This window comes from Musca autumnalis, unplaced genomic scaffold, assembly GCF_047663935.1.
Source record: "Musca autumnalis isolate F117 unplaced genomic scaffold, ASM4766393v1 scaffold_4, whole genome shotgun sequence".
NCBI lineage: Eukaryota > Metazoa > Arthropoda > Insecta > Diptera > Muscidae > Musca > Musca autumnalis.
Window position 1 is genome coordinate 8,075,536 of NW_027411977.1, and position 13,740 is coordinate 8,089,275.

The 13,740-nt window shown below is 37.8% G+C and overlaps 1 protein-coding gene across 5 annotated transcripts in view; it reads left to right on the forward strand.

The window, feature by feature from the left end:
• The window catches only part of rgn (regeneration), a 318,060-nt gene that overhangs the window by 230,468 nt on the left and 73,852 nt on the right, over positions 1–13,740 (forward strand). For all 5 annotated transcript variants that reach the window (XM_073982468.1, XM_073982469.1, XM_073982472.1 and 2 more), the window contains one exon: positions 13,488–13,540. The gene's annotated coding sequence lies outside the window, so the exon portion shown is untranslated. The remainder of the gene's footprint in view (positions 1–13,487; positions 13,541–13,740) is intronic.

Below are 13,740 nucleotides of genomic sequence, written 5' to 3' on the forward strand. Positions count from 1 at the left end.
AGTTTTTTTTTAAATATTGCATAAGGGAGGTTCCTCCCTCTTCAGGAATTCACTAAAATATGTAGACTGTTTTCCAGGGCAAAGAGAAGTACCCCGCCCACTCCGAAATTCAACTAAATGTGTATTTTAACCGAGGGCCATCCCTCTACATCCCCTATACATTTCAGGAAAATCAGTTCAGTAGTTTTTGTGGAAAATATTAAAATTGAAAAAATCGGGAGTAAAAGTGGGCGTAGTCAATTTTTTTTTATACCCTCCACCATAGGATGGGGGTATATTAAGCTTGTCACTACGTTTGTAACTACTCGAAATAATCATTGTAGACCCCACAAAGTATATATATTCTTGATCAGCGTGCAATTCTACATCGATATAGCCATGTCCGTCCGTCTGTCCGTCTGTGGAAATCACTCTAGCGTCCGAACGGATTGACGTAGGTTGATGAAATTTTGGGAAAATATGTTATATTTACGTAGGTATTGAAAGCGGGCTATGTAGGTCCACGCTTTCGTATAGCCCCCATCCAAAATGACGAGTGACGCGTCGTCGTTTTAAGGAATTTTTAAGATATTTGGCCATTTTACCACCGAATTGGTTGTAATTTGGTACTTTGTGTCTCCAGAGGCCAGAAAACATTCCTACCAATGTTGGGTTATATAGGTCCACGTTTTGGTATAGCCCCCACATAAGGCCCCTTATAAAGTACGCGTCATCTATATATATAAAAATGGTGTAAAAAATGTATAGTAATTCATAAAATGAGAACGGCTAGGCCGATTTCTGTAAAATTTTTTGTCAGTTATTCGTATTTTCGAGGAGAAGGTCTTTACGGAAGAAAATTTTGGAAAATCTCTCTGGAAAAGTCGGAAAATTGGAAAAATCGAAAATTGCGTTTTTGTATGAAATTTTATTCCTTATTAGCGAGACGAAGTTCGCCGGGTCCGCTAGTTTTAATATATTTTGAATGTATTAGACCCATTTGATCAAAGAATCGGTTGTAACTTTGTATTTTGTGTTTCCAAAGGCTAAAAAACATTTCTACCATAAAATGTTTATATAGGTCCACGTGTTGATATAGCCCCCATAATACAATATCTCCCGATTTTCGATATTATGAACGTTTTAGCCTCATTATCACACCGAGATGGCTGAGATTTGGTATTTAGTCTTTTTTAGTCTTCACACCGAGATGGCTGAGATTTGGTATTTAGTCTTCTTTAGGCGTATAAAACTTTACCCCAGAAATTTGTAGGTATAGGTTCACGCCATCATATAGCCCCCATAGAACGGTACCTTCCGAATTCCGGTATTTTGAAGTTTGTGGCCACATTAATCCACCGAAATGGCTGAAATTTGTGGTGGAGGGTATAAAAAGTTCGGCCCGACCGAACTTAACGCTTTTCTTATTTGTTTATTTTTTTTTTTTTTTTGCATAAAAACCTAAGTTGATTTATGACGAACATTTCAAAAAAAAGAGTTATAAAAATCGGTCGAGCCGTTCTCAACTGATGTTATTACCACCAAACGACATTTAATTTTTATTTATAAAGAAGATATAGCATTTTTAAAGAAATAGGGTAGAGGGAAAGTACCCCGCCCCCTCTGAAATTCAACACAATCTATAGCCCATTTTAACCGGGGGCCATCCCTGTACATTCCCTGACAATTTCAGAACAATCGGTTCAGTAGTTTTTGTAGAAAAGATAATAATTTAAAATTTAAAAAAGTGGGCGTGGTCAAATTTTCTTTGCATAAAAGCCTATGTCAGGTTATGACGAACATCTCTCAACTGATGTCATTACCAACGAACGACATTTGATTATACCCTCAGCAGTTATGCTAACGAGGGTATATACACATTCACACGATCAAAATGTGCCTCGTCGAAATAATGGTTTTAGACCCCAAGTATGATTGGACGAAATCCGTTTCAGAAAATTTGGTGTCGATTAAGCAATGTCCGCGCATCTGTCTGTCTGTCTGGATGGTGCGCACGATAACTCTCGAACGGATCAACCGATCCGAACCAAATGTTGGGTATGGTAATGTTTTGCCTAAACTTAGTTTATGTTCGAAGATGAGCCATATCGACCCACTCCTTCGGGCACCTCCCCACAAAAGTTCGAAAATGTTCGGAAAATTTGTGCGCACGATGACTCATGAAGGGAGTAACCGATTTAGTCCATACTTTACACATCTTTAATTTTCTACCGGACTTAGATGAGGTTCCAATATGCACTCAATCGGTCCACTCCTTCGAGTACCTCCCACACTAAATATCGGATATGTTCAGTTTACGACCAGGTTTCGAATCGCTTTGATTATTGTTGTAACAACTTGTATTCACTGCACTCCATACCACGGTACAAGTTTCATCACGGGCAAACCCATACTTCCTGTCAGTGCAGCCTGAAAGTTACAAAAAACCCCTATGACACCGTATGTAGTTGTTGGAGCGCAACAACTCTCGAACGGTTCGGTCCAACATTTGGCCTTCGTAATATTTTGTCCAAACTTAGTTTATGTTCGAAGATATACCATATCAGTCCACTCCTTCAGGTACCTCCCCCACAAAAGTTCAAAAATGTTCGAAAAAATTGTGCGTAAGATAACTCTTGAAGGGAGTGACCGATTTGGTCCATACTTTACACATCCTAATATATCTACCGGATGTAGATATGATTTGAATATGGACTATATTTGTCCACTCCTTCGGGTACCTCCCATACAAAATTTCGGATAAGCTCACTTTAAGACATACTGTCGAATAACTTTGATTTTTATTGAAGCTACTTGCATTCGCTGCCTCAATTACGACGGTAAACGCTTTTTCAATGGTAAGTAAATGCTTCTTGAGAAAACAGCCCGAAGGTTGAAAAAACCCTATGGCACCATATGTAGTCGCTGGAGAGCACGAACTGATCAACCGATTTCGTCATAAGCTTTGTTCCAGAACTAAAAAGTTTTTAAAATTTTTACGACTTTTACCCGAAAACCCGTTTCCGTACACAAAAGAGTTGTAAAATGTCCACTTCTCTTTACACAATAATGACACTGATTGACGCTCTCTTTAAAAACTTTTTACTCGACAAATTTCAGCGTGTAAAAAATAGTAACATGGATGCCGGCTGATTGACTGGTATGCCGACTTTGACATTTGTTCGAGCTTTTTTGACGTTTTTTCCATTTTTGCGTTCCCGAACTTTTCTAAAAAACTTCTGTGTGAGAACAATTTTTCTCTATTTCTCTCTTTTACGAGTTTTACTATTAAAAAGAACGGGAACAGAGCTATATTTTGTCCCAACTTAGTTTGAGTTCGAAAATGGGCAAATTCGGTCCACATCTTCCGGTTCTTCCCCCCAATATTTAAATAATGTCACTAAAATGGTATGCACTATATCTCTTGAACTGGCAATTAATTTGGTCCAAACTTTAGATATTCTACTATTTGTCCAAATTTAGTTTATCTTTTAAAATGGCCCTTAGGGTACCTCCCCCACAAAAGTTCAACATTTGTGTCTTAGTTTAGAGTCTGTTCGAAGATCCTTTGGAAATGTTCGTTCGTTATGGTCCTGTTTACAGCGATATTATGTTTTCGTGGACAAGTTTATGCTTCCGCATACACTGGCCCAAAAGTTATACGATGACCCACTGAAATGACTAGTGAGCGCAATATCTATCGAAAAGATATGACTCCCAAAATAAGATCCACTTCCATAATGGACATATGCAACACCTTTAATCCTTATCCACATTTTTGTCGGCAAGTTCAAATGTTGGACAAGGGCTACAAAATTCTGAAAATACCCTAAACACATTCGATCTCTGTCGGCAAAGCCGACTAATAGTTTTTACTTGTTTTTTATTTAAATAGTTTATTGCAATACATTTATTTTCCCAATTTTCTAACAAATTTTCAAGAAGAGACATGGGGACAAAGCTATATCCATTAAATACCAACGTATGGACGTGTATTGGTAATTCTTACTAGAGCAGTTTTCTGAGAAATGAAAATTACCAACGTCAGTACCAAAGCCAAATACTTCATTGAAGTTTAAAGCAAAATTGATCTAAAGTTCAAAAATAAATTATAGTCATTATGACCATTCAGACCGGGGTTTTAAGACTCAACTTTACTTGGGCGTTATGACCTCCATATCGATGATCGCGAAGTCCAAATGGGCAAAGGTTTAAGGCTTTCACCCTGACAGGTACAAATCCGGCGGGTATAGAAACCACTTGACCATAATCATCGATGAATTGATGTTTTCTTAAGTAGTCTCCAGCATGATTTATACACTTTTTCATGCGCTCAAACCAATTGATTGAGACACTTCCAAAGCATGGTTTTTGAACGTTTCAACAGCATCTTCAGGCGAAGAAAATCGTTGACCAGGCCTTTTTCCTTGATGTGCAGGAATCAAATCAAGTCATCGGGTTCCAAGTCAGGGTTGTACGGAGGATGACCCATCAATTCCACATTTTGTCGGGTCAAAAAGCGCTGGTTTGAATCGATGTGTGAGAGCTTGCATTGTCATTATTGGCCGAAAGGATTTGTTCACATGTATGGTATTGTATAAATAATTAGTTAATAATGATATCAGTGTTAAATTGTATTTTTATACCCTCCACCATAGTATGGAGAGTATATTAAGTTTGTTTTTCTGTTTGTCACGTCGAACTAATCATTTGCGACCATATAAAGTATATATATTCTTGATAAGGATATAAAATTCTAAGACGATCTAGCCATCTCCGTCTGTCCGTCTGTTGTAATCACTCGCATTATATTATATATTTTTGTCGGTAAATGTGATAAAGAATTCCACTACAGCTGTCTGTTGTGTTTTGAAGCTTTCCGATTTTCAACTTTCGCAGCGTGTTATTTCGTTCTTTGTTCGGAACAAACCTTCTCCTCAAACGAGTTCCTCCCATGCAATGTGACCGATCTGGTTTCTCTTGACTTGTCCGGTGTCAGCCATGTGACAAGATCGTTAGTCTTCAATGGTGATTTTACCTCACAATTAATTTCGTATATAAGCCATGATTTTGTATATAAGACGGGATAACATCATACATTTTCAAAGGTCGTTAAACACCTCAACTTAATAATGGCCTAAATTTCCTCAGTAGTTCAGTTATGTATGTGTAAAATTCATCCACAAGTGGCGTGGTTCGCACTATGCAACTGGAATCAGGCCCATCAGTCTGAAATAAAATATTTCTTTGATATTTCTTCAATGTACCCTTCTTTGATTATCATGGGAAAACGTTTTCTTTGAAATGAAAATATATCTTGTTGAATATCATTCAAAATTTAGGCATTTAGGGCCACTGCCAATCATTTTTGACAGCGTATAACCACTGTTCTCAATATACCACACTACACAAAGTTGTTTTATGCTTCGTTTCATTTCCATTTTTTTGTTTTGTGTTTTGTCAGCTTTGAAATGGATACCCCAAAGATAAAAAAGTCAAAGTATAAAAGGCGGCCTTTTGTAATGGTTTTGTTTGTTCAACACAAACTTTACATCTTTGGACTGACATTTGAACATGTGGCCCATTTGTTGCTTCTTGTTTTAGTTGTTGTTCTGTTGTTATTTCTATTGCTGCTGTCGATGAGACTGCAGTTTGTCTACTCAAATGGTCGTTTTTGTGTGTCCGTCTGCTTCTTGAATTATTCTTCTTAGGTTCTGCGTTTTTCTTTTATTTCTTTTTTTTTGCAAAACGTTTTCCTATCTCAAACAAAAACACAAAAGAAATTGTAATTGTTGTGTGAATGGAATGGAAAAATGCAAACGGAAAATTTGTTGCTCTTACTAGCCATGTTGGGTGATATATCATTGTCTTGTTAAAATATTATGACCTCAAAGTGTTTGTTACGACGAGATTCCTTTGATGTTCGGTTTCAAAGAATGTGAAATTGACATGAAATCATATTCAAAGTGTGGCCATTGTTAGTTAAAGTGTGCAAATATTTGTATTGGAACTTTTTTTCAAAGATGTCTTTGGAGAATTCTCAATTTGTGTAGATGTTTAAGTTGAGTGAAGCTTGAGAAGATGGGTAAATCGATGACGAGTAAGCAATTTGCTGTGTGCAAGCATTCCAGCTACATAAAACTTTGGATCCGAAATTCTGTAAAAGAGTTCCAACGAAGATGACATTCGCATGGATAAATTCGTATGTTGCGGAAATGTTATTGTTAAGTAACAATGATATGTACATACATATAAACTCCCGCTCATGTGAATATGTTTAAAAATGTTTCTTTTTATATTTTAAGGTCTCTTCAGCTGTGTTGGATTACAGGTCCATTCTGTATAGTTATTGAGAGTCCTATACTATGCAAATATTCACAAGAAAAATCATTACGGTGTTGCCATATTTTCGGAAAATATCCCTGTTATAATAAAAATGTACCAAATAAGTGCTAAATTTGTTGGCTCATCTGAGAAGGTTTGAATCAAATAAAATTGAAAAAGGTGCTACCTATCCAAATTTTACCCAGTTTTTTTGATTTAATTTAGTAAAATGGAACATTCCGTTAAATCCTACAAAAAGTTTGACCCACTTTATTAGGTACGCTTTAAATGACTTTTTGATTTCGTAAGGCCCCCCTAAGCTTCGGATATTGTCTATTAGAAAATACCAAGTGTTAGCCATAATATTGGGATCGATAAGTAACATAGGTCATTGAAAATATATGACTGTTGTTGTAGCAACGCAAACGTGTTCGTTAGTGTATTATTTCAGTTATCAGGTTTCTCTGTATCCAGATTCAAGAATTCTGCAACCTGGACTGGTTGCGTCCATAAGGAATCAGGAGACAGATGAGTGGAGTTAGCTGGGCAGCTAAACAAATGCAGGGTATCGTGTGGTCCCAATTCACATGCTGGGCATTTATTGGGTATCGTGGCGTCAATTCGGGCCCAATACGAATTGAGTCGGCTGCATCGGCCGCATCTTAACTGGACTAAAATCACTCGTGTTTGCCTTTACAGCTGGCGTTCTTCTGCTGCGATGGATGGGGGTGGTCTCCAAGTACGGCATTCACACTGTATCTCTGTACTGCCTGCGCAACCACGTCAGTGAATGCTATCCAAGCCTGTTAGTTGGTCTAGAGGTTCTCTCTCTCTAGATCATGAATATCTCTCCTGACGTGCCTGGGTGGAGGAATCCTGTCCATTAAATCGTGACAGGGATGCTCACTGCCATAGCACCCAAGCAGGTACTGCATCGACAACATCTTAATTTGTTAACGCACCGGTAAAATCTTCGTCTCCTCATGAAGATGGTCCACTGGTGTCATGAGGAGTCACCCTGTTGCAGTCCTCAGGCCAGCATTCTGGCAGGTTTGAATCTTCTTCTACTGCGTAGTGCTAACCTTTGCAGACCACGCTGGCGCCGCATAGCTTACCACAGACCTGCCTATTGCATTGTAGGTGGTCAACAAGGTTTCTTTGTCAGCTCCCCAAGTGCTGCCGGCCAGCGACTTGAGCACCTTGTTCCTATTTCTGATCTTATCGCAAATAGCTGTGGCATGCGCGGACGACTTAAACATGCTATCGAACGTTACACCCAGTATTTTGGGGTAGTTAGTGGTCGGATTCAGTGCACCATCGACCAATATGTTCAGTGGGAGCCTCATTTCAGCCGTCCATGTGGTGAACAGTGTGGCAGTGGATTTAGCGGCGGATATTTTCATATTCCTCGGATGGAAGAACTGCACTAGGTCAGCTATGTAGACATTTAACCTATCACATATATGTCATCGATGATAGGACCCCACGCCAAGATCGTACAATCATCCGCATACATCACGATTTCTATACCGTGTGGAATTTCAGAAAGGGTTAAACAGTTCCGGGAAGAGGTTAAACAGTTCCGGAGATATCACCCCTTCTTGGGGAACTCCCTGTTTCACTCTACGGGGTTTGGACTTCTTGTTCCTGAATTCCACAAACGACTGGCACAACATATAGTAGTTGATTACCCAACGTTTCAAACATGCCTGAAGATTAGTCTTCTCTATATCCTCGAACAGCTTGGTATGGTTGACGGTATCGAAAGCCTTCGATAGGTCAAGAGCCACCATGACTGTTCGGTCGCACTGCGTTTTCTGGTTCAGTCCTCTACTGATATGTGTGTAACGGGGCCACCCTGTTAACTTTCCAGGCTTCTGGTATGATATGGGTGGCTAACGATAGGTTGAGGACACTTGTTAAATACTCAACTCCAGGTTCATCCAGTTGCTTAAGCATTACCATCGATATTCGGTGTGTGCCAAACGCTTCGGATGGCATTTGCAACATCGTTATCGTAAATTGTGGTGGTACCTCCGCGGCTGGAAGGGCTCTTCTTATACGGCGTAGCACACTTCTCTTCTCTCTGTCACTCTCGTGGTGCTCTATGAACTATGACCCTTTTTGGGTCAGTTACTGTCACGCCGTTGAAAGTAACTGCTGTTCTGTCATCCTTCTTTTCCCGATTCGCGAGATGTTTTAACCGTTGCCCACAATTTACTTAATCCTGCACCAATGTTGCACTGCTTCAGGTGGTCTAGCCACTTTATATATGGTAGAGTAGTTTGGTTCAAGTTTCATTATTTAACTATCCTGGCAGTATAAATTTAAGCATTATCATGCTCAAAACTCCGCCACAGAAATGCTCGAAAATTGGTCTGGAAGAATGCCTCTTATTATTTCCCTCGAACATCATAGAAGGGAAAAAGTGCAAGGCGATTCTATTTCCATATCTAACTAGTTATAGACAGATTAACAGAAAAATGTAATTATAATTGGCATATAACTTCCGGAATAAATATGCCGATATGTTGAGAATAGCGTTCTAAACTTTTCTCTGGAATGTTGTCGCTAACGGTAAAACAGCTATAGAAACGCACTATTGATTACAACAAGTCGACAAGTGCAACACAATTCCCCCTTCAAATTGTTTTTTTCCATGTCCTATATTCTCCTCATGACCTCCCCTAACTTGTTTTAATTAAAGTGAATAATAGCGTAGACACTTCTTTGGTAATTGATTACTTGTCGTCATTAGGTTTGCCAGCTTGTTTCTCGCATTATTGACAATTAACTTTGATTTGTACGTTGTTGGCATCCATCGCATTGGCTGTTGTCGCATTGAACTCATTGCTGGTGTTGATTTGATGTTGTTCTGTCTCTGCCTTGTTACCACCTCTGATTTGCGTATTTTACGCATTATCATCGAACGATGTAAGCACGTCTCTCTGGCATATCTTAGATATTTTAATTTAATTTTTTAATAACATTGGCATATCAGGAATTGAATTAAAGCTCCAAGACAACGACGACGACAGCATTGCTTGATTATTGACACTTTACATGATTGATTTTTTTGCAAATACAGAGAAATAGATCCCTTATCAATCGGTCGATTGGAAATAAGCAGCAAAACAAAATTAATAAAACGGAGAGAGTAACCACTTGAACAGACATTTAGTCAATACGGTATTGCATACTAACACATTTGTTGCAGTTTTATTTGATTTCTAGTGATAACCTGTCTAAAGATGCATCATTTGTTTACATAATTATTGGCAAGTTTGGAAAAAAAATTATAATTTTTTACACTACTTTACACTTTAATAAATTATCAATTATATTTTGTTATAGAAGATTAAATTCAAAATTTGGCAAATATTGTGGGATAGATAAAAACTATGTATTTTATTATTAAAATTTTTAAAATTTACGATGCCTAGTGTTTTTTTATAATAGCTTTCGAAAGCTATCATCATTTATTGCTGAAAACATGATAAGGTTGTCGGCAACAATGTGTTAGGCTAATGACGCTGATTGCATGTTAATTTCCCCTGGTTGGTGTAGAAAAAAAAAATTGAATACATATTTGCATTTGAAAACAAAGTTGTTTACTTTTTTAATTTAAAAACTCACATCGAGGCACAGCATAGTCAGTAACCAAAAGAACAATACGACAAAAAAAGTTGTAAACAAGGCAATGAAAAAATTCTTCAAAAAGACAACTTCTGTTTCTAAACATAAATGAATGTTGAGAGGTTATTACAAAAAATATTAAAATTATTGTGAAGCTCAAAGAGAAATGAATGAAAAAATATCAAAATCAATAAAGGAAACTAAAAATCACTAGCACTAGAAACTTCAATGCACTTTAAAAATTGTGTTTTTTTATTTATTTAAACATTTGTTTTTCTTAACTAACATACAATGAAAACAAGTAAAAAAGTATCAATCGGCTTTGTCGACAGAGATATACTCTCAGCCTGTATATATTGAAATAATTTTTTCACAAAAAACGTATTTAGGGGTTTTTATAAATTTTGTTAATTTGAACCGACAAAAATTTTCATTAGGATTAGGGATCAAAAGTTTTGCGGAGGAGATACTAAAGGGAATGGATCTACATTGACCATTATGGAAGTGGATCTTCAGTCACAACATATGGTGCCATATGTGGTTTTTTCACACTTCGGGACTTGCCCCTGAAAAAACGTTTACCATCGTAATTGAGGCAGAGAATGTAAGTTGCTTCAACAAAAATCAAAGTGATTCGATAGCAGTTCTTAAAGTGAACTTATCCGAAATTTTGTGTGGGAGGTACCGGATGGAATGGAAAAATATAGTCCATATTTGAACCTGATCTATATCTAGTAGATATATTAGGATGTGTAAAGTATAGACCAATTCGGCCACTCCCTTTAAGATTAACCTATGAACAAATTTTCCGAACATTTTTGAACTTTTGTGGGGGAGGTACATGAAGGAGTGGACCGATATGGCTTATCTTCAAACTTAGACTATGTTTGGACAAAATATTACTAAGGCCAAGTTTTGGACCGAATCGGCAGATCCGTTCTAGAGTTATTTTGGGCTCCAACCACCTCACACGTTGTCATAGGGGTTTTTTACAACTTTCAGGCTATTTTCTCAGGAAGTATTTACTTGCCCTGATGAAACTTGTAGCGTCGTATGGAGGGCAGTGAATACAAGTTGCTAAAACAAAAATCATAGTGATTCGAGAGATGGCCCTAAACTGAACTTTTCCGAAATTTTGTGTGGGAGGTACTCGAAGGAGTGGACCGATTGAGGCCATATTGGAACCTCATCTTCCTCTTGTAGAATGTTTACGATATACAAAGTATGGACCAAATCGGTTACTACCTTCAAGAGTTATCGTGCAGACAATTTTCCGAACATTTTCGAACTTTTGTGGGGGAGGTACCTGAAGGAGTGGACCGATATGGCCCGTCTTCGAACTTTAATCAAATCTGGACAAAATATTTCGATACCCAAAATTTGAACCGAATCTATTGATCCGTTCGAGAGTTATCGTGCGCACCAGCCAGCCAGACAGACGGACAGACAGACAGACGGACGGACATTGCTAGATCTACTCAAAATTGTCTGAAACGGATATCGTACAAACATACTTGGGGTCTAAAACCATTATTTCGATGAGATACATTTTTGGCCGTATCAAAGTGTAAATACCTTCTTTAGCCTAAAGGCTGAGGGTATAATTAATGCTTTGTCCAGAGCCTGCAAACATTTACTAATTTTTAGTAGGATAACAAGTCCATATTTACATTTGGCAATCTTCCTTGTGGCAATTGTCACTTTGTTGGTGAGAGAGGGTACTTACTTAGCTGGCCCATTACAGAACATTTGTTACATAGACCGAACTAACAGAAGATCTCCATTTCTCTATGTTTAGTGCTTCGCTTTCTGGAATACCGCGCCTTGTCATCTCTTCATCCACTTGTTTGGGCCATCTATTTTTTGGCCTGCCAATTCTGCGTGCACCGCCATGTGGCTCAAATTTATACGCATTTTTAGCGGGTTTATCATCGCTCATTCGTATTATATGGCCTAGCCAACGCAATTGCTGCATCTCGATACGTTTAACAATATTGTCGTCGATATTCACCGTCAACGCAGATTGGTCCGTAGATCTTTCAAAGAATTTTTTTCTCAAACACGCCAAGCACTGCCTAATCTGCTTGCGCAAGTACCCAGACTTCTTAGCCATACATCAGCACGGGTAGTATCAGTGTCTTGTAGAGCGTTATTTCTGTTTGACGAGATGTGTTTTTTTTAAACTGCTTACTTAAACCGAAGTATCATCTGTTAGCCAATACAATTCTTCTTTTTATTTCACAACTGATGTTGTGTTTACGGAGGTGCCGAGGTAGACGAAGTCTTTTACTACCTCAATATTATAGGAACCAACTTCCACAGTTGGTCCGATCTCAATGGACGCATTACGAGTCGACACCATCAACTTGGTCTCTCACTCTTCGGAGAAGTTCTTTCCTATTTTAACTGAAGATCTTGTGTCAGTTAGAGTCATTTTACAAAGCCGAATGAGCTTTGAACATAGCGGGCTATCGAAGGCTGCTTTATAATCGACAAAAAGGTGGTAGGTGTCGATCTGCATCTCTTGGGTCTTCTCTAGGATTTGCCGCAGGGTAGATATCTGGTCAACTGTGGACTTGTCAGGTCTAAAGCCGCATTGGTATGGTCCAATTATCTCGTTGACCATAGGCTTTAGTCGTTCGCACAATATCCCTGACACTATTTTGTAGGCATAAAGTCTTATCTCCTTTCTTATGGACAGGACACAGGATGCTCAGGTTCCAATCGTCGGGTACGCGTTCTTCCTGCCAGATGGAGCTAACTAGCTGATGCATACACCTTATCACCGTCTCGCCTCCGGTTTTAAACAGCTCGGCTGGTAGGCCATCAGCTCCTGCTGCCTTATTATTATTCAGGCGGTTTATTTCTGTCTTTACCTCATCTTGGCCGCGTGGTATACATTATTACCATCTTCTGAGATTGGATCTGTGGTATCTTCGTCGACTTCACTACTATTGGATACAACCAGTATGGAAAAACGCTCTTTCCATATCCTTAGCACACTATCTGTATCAGTTACGCAAGTTACGTGTAAGGCATTATCGAATCTTAAATGAAAACTCATCAAAATATAACATGAGACATGTAAAAAAGTCATCACTATAAGGAGGTTTATATGGTAAGGAGAATCCTGGTTAATTAACAAATGGACACACATAATCACTCTTTGAGATAAAATCAACCTATAATACCCTCCACACATAGATTTGAAAAGTACGACATTTTCTTTTAAAAAACATCATTAATTCATTCATTTGCATTATTATATGTTTTGTCTCACTATTGGATGGATTTGAAAACGCAAAATCAACCAATTTGGAGGCATTAAAAATATAATTTTCATATTAAAAGTTAATGCCAAGAAGGTTCTCCTTAAAATTTAGTGATTTAACTTTGCGTTAACCGGAACGCTATAAATCTGTTCGGCAAATCCAAACTCTATCAAAAGAAGACTTATAATAATAAAAGTTTATCTGAAAATTTAATGTAATATTTAATAATTATATACGTATGGATATGTTTAATTATTATTTATTTTTTATTTTCAGATATTATTAAATAATTATAGTGGACCATTACTCTAGGAAACATTCAGAAAAAGGTAAGTTTATTAAATACGAAAACAAAAAATCGTATTTACATTGTCTAATTAAAGACTTGTTTCGTTAAGGCAAAATATTGCTCTTTTTTCCTAAAGTACGATAGAAGTCTCCCTTGTCCCGCCTGGGATGTTTGTGTAGCAATTATATTATATATTATATTCCAAAAGTACGATATTTTTATATAATTGTTTCTACACGA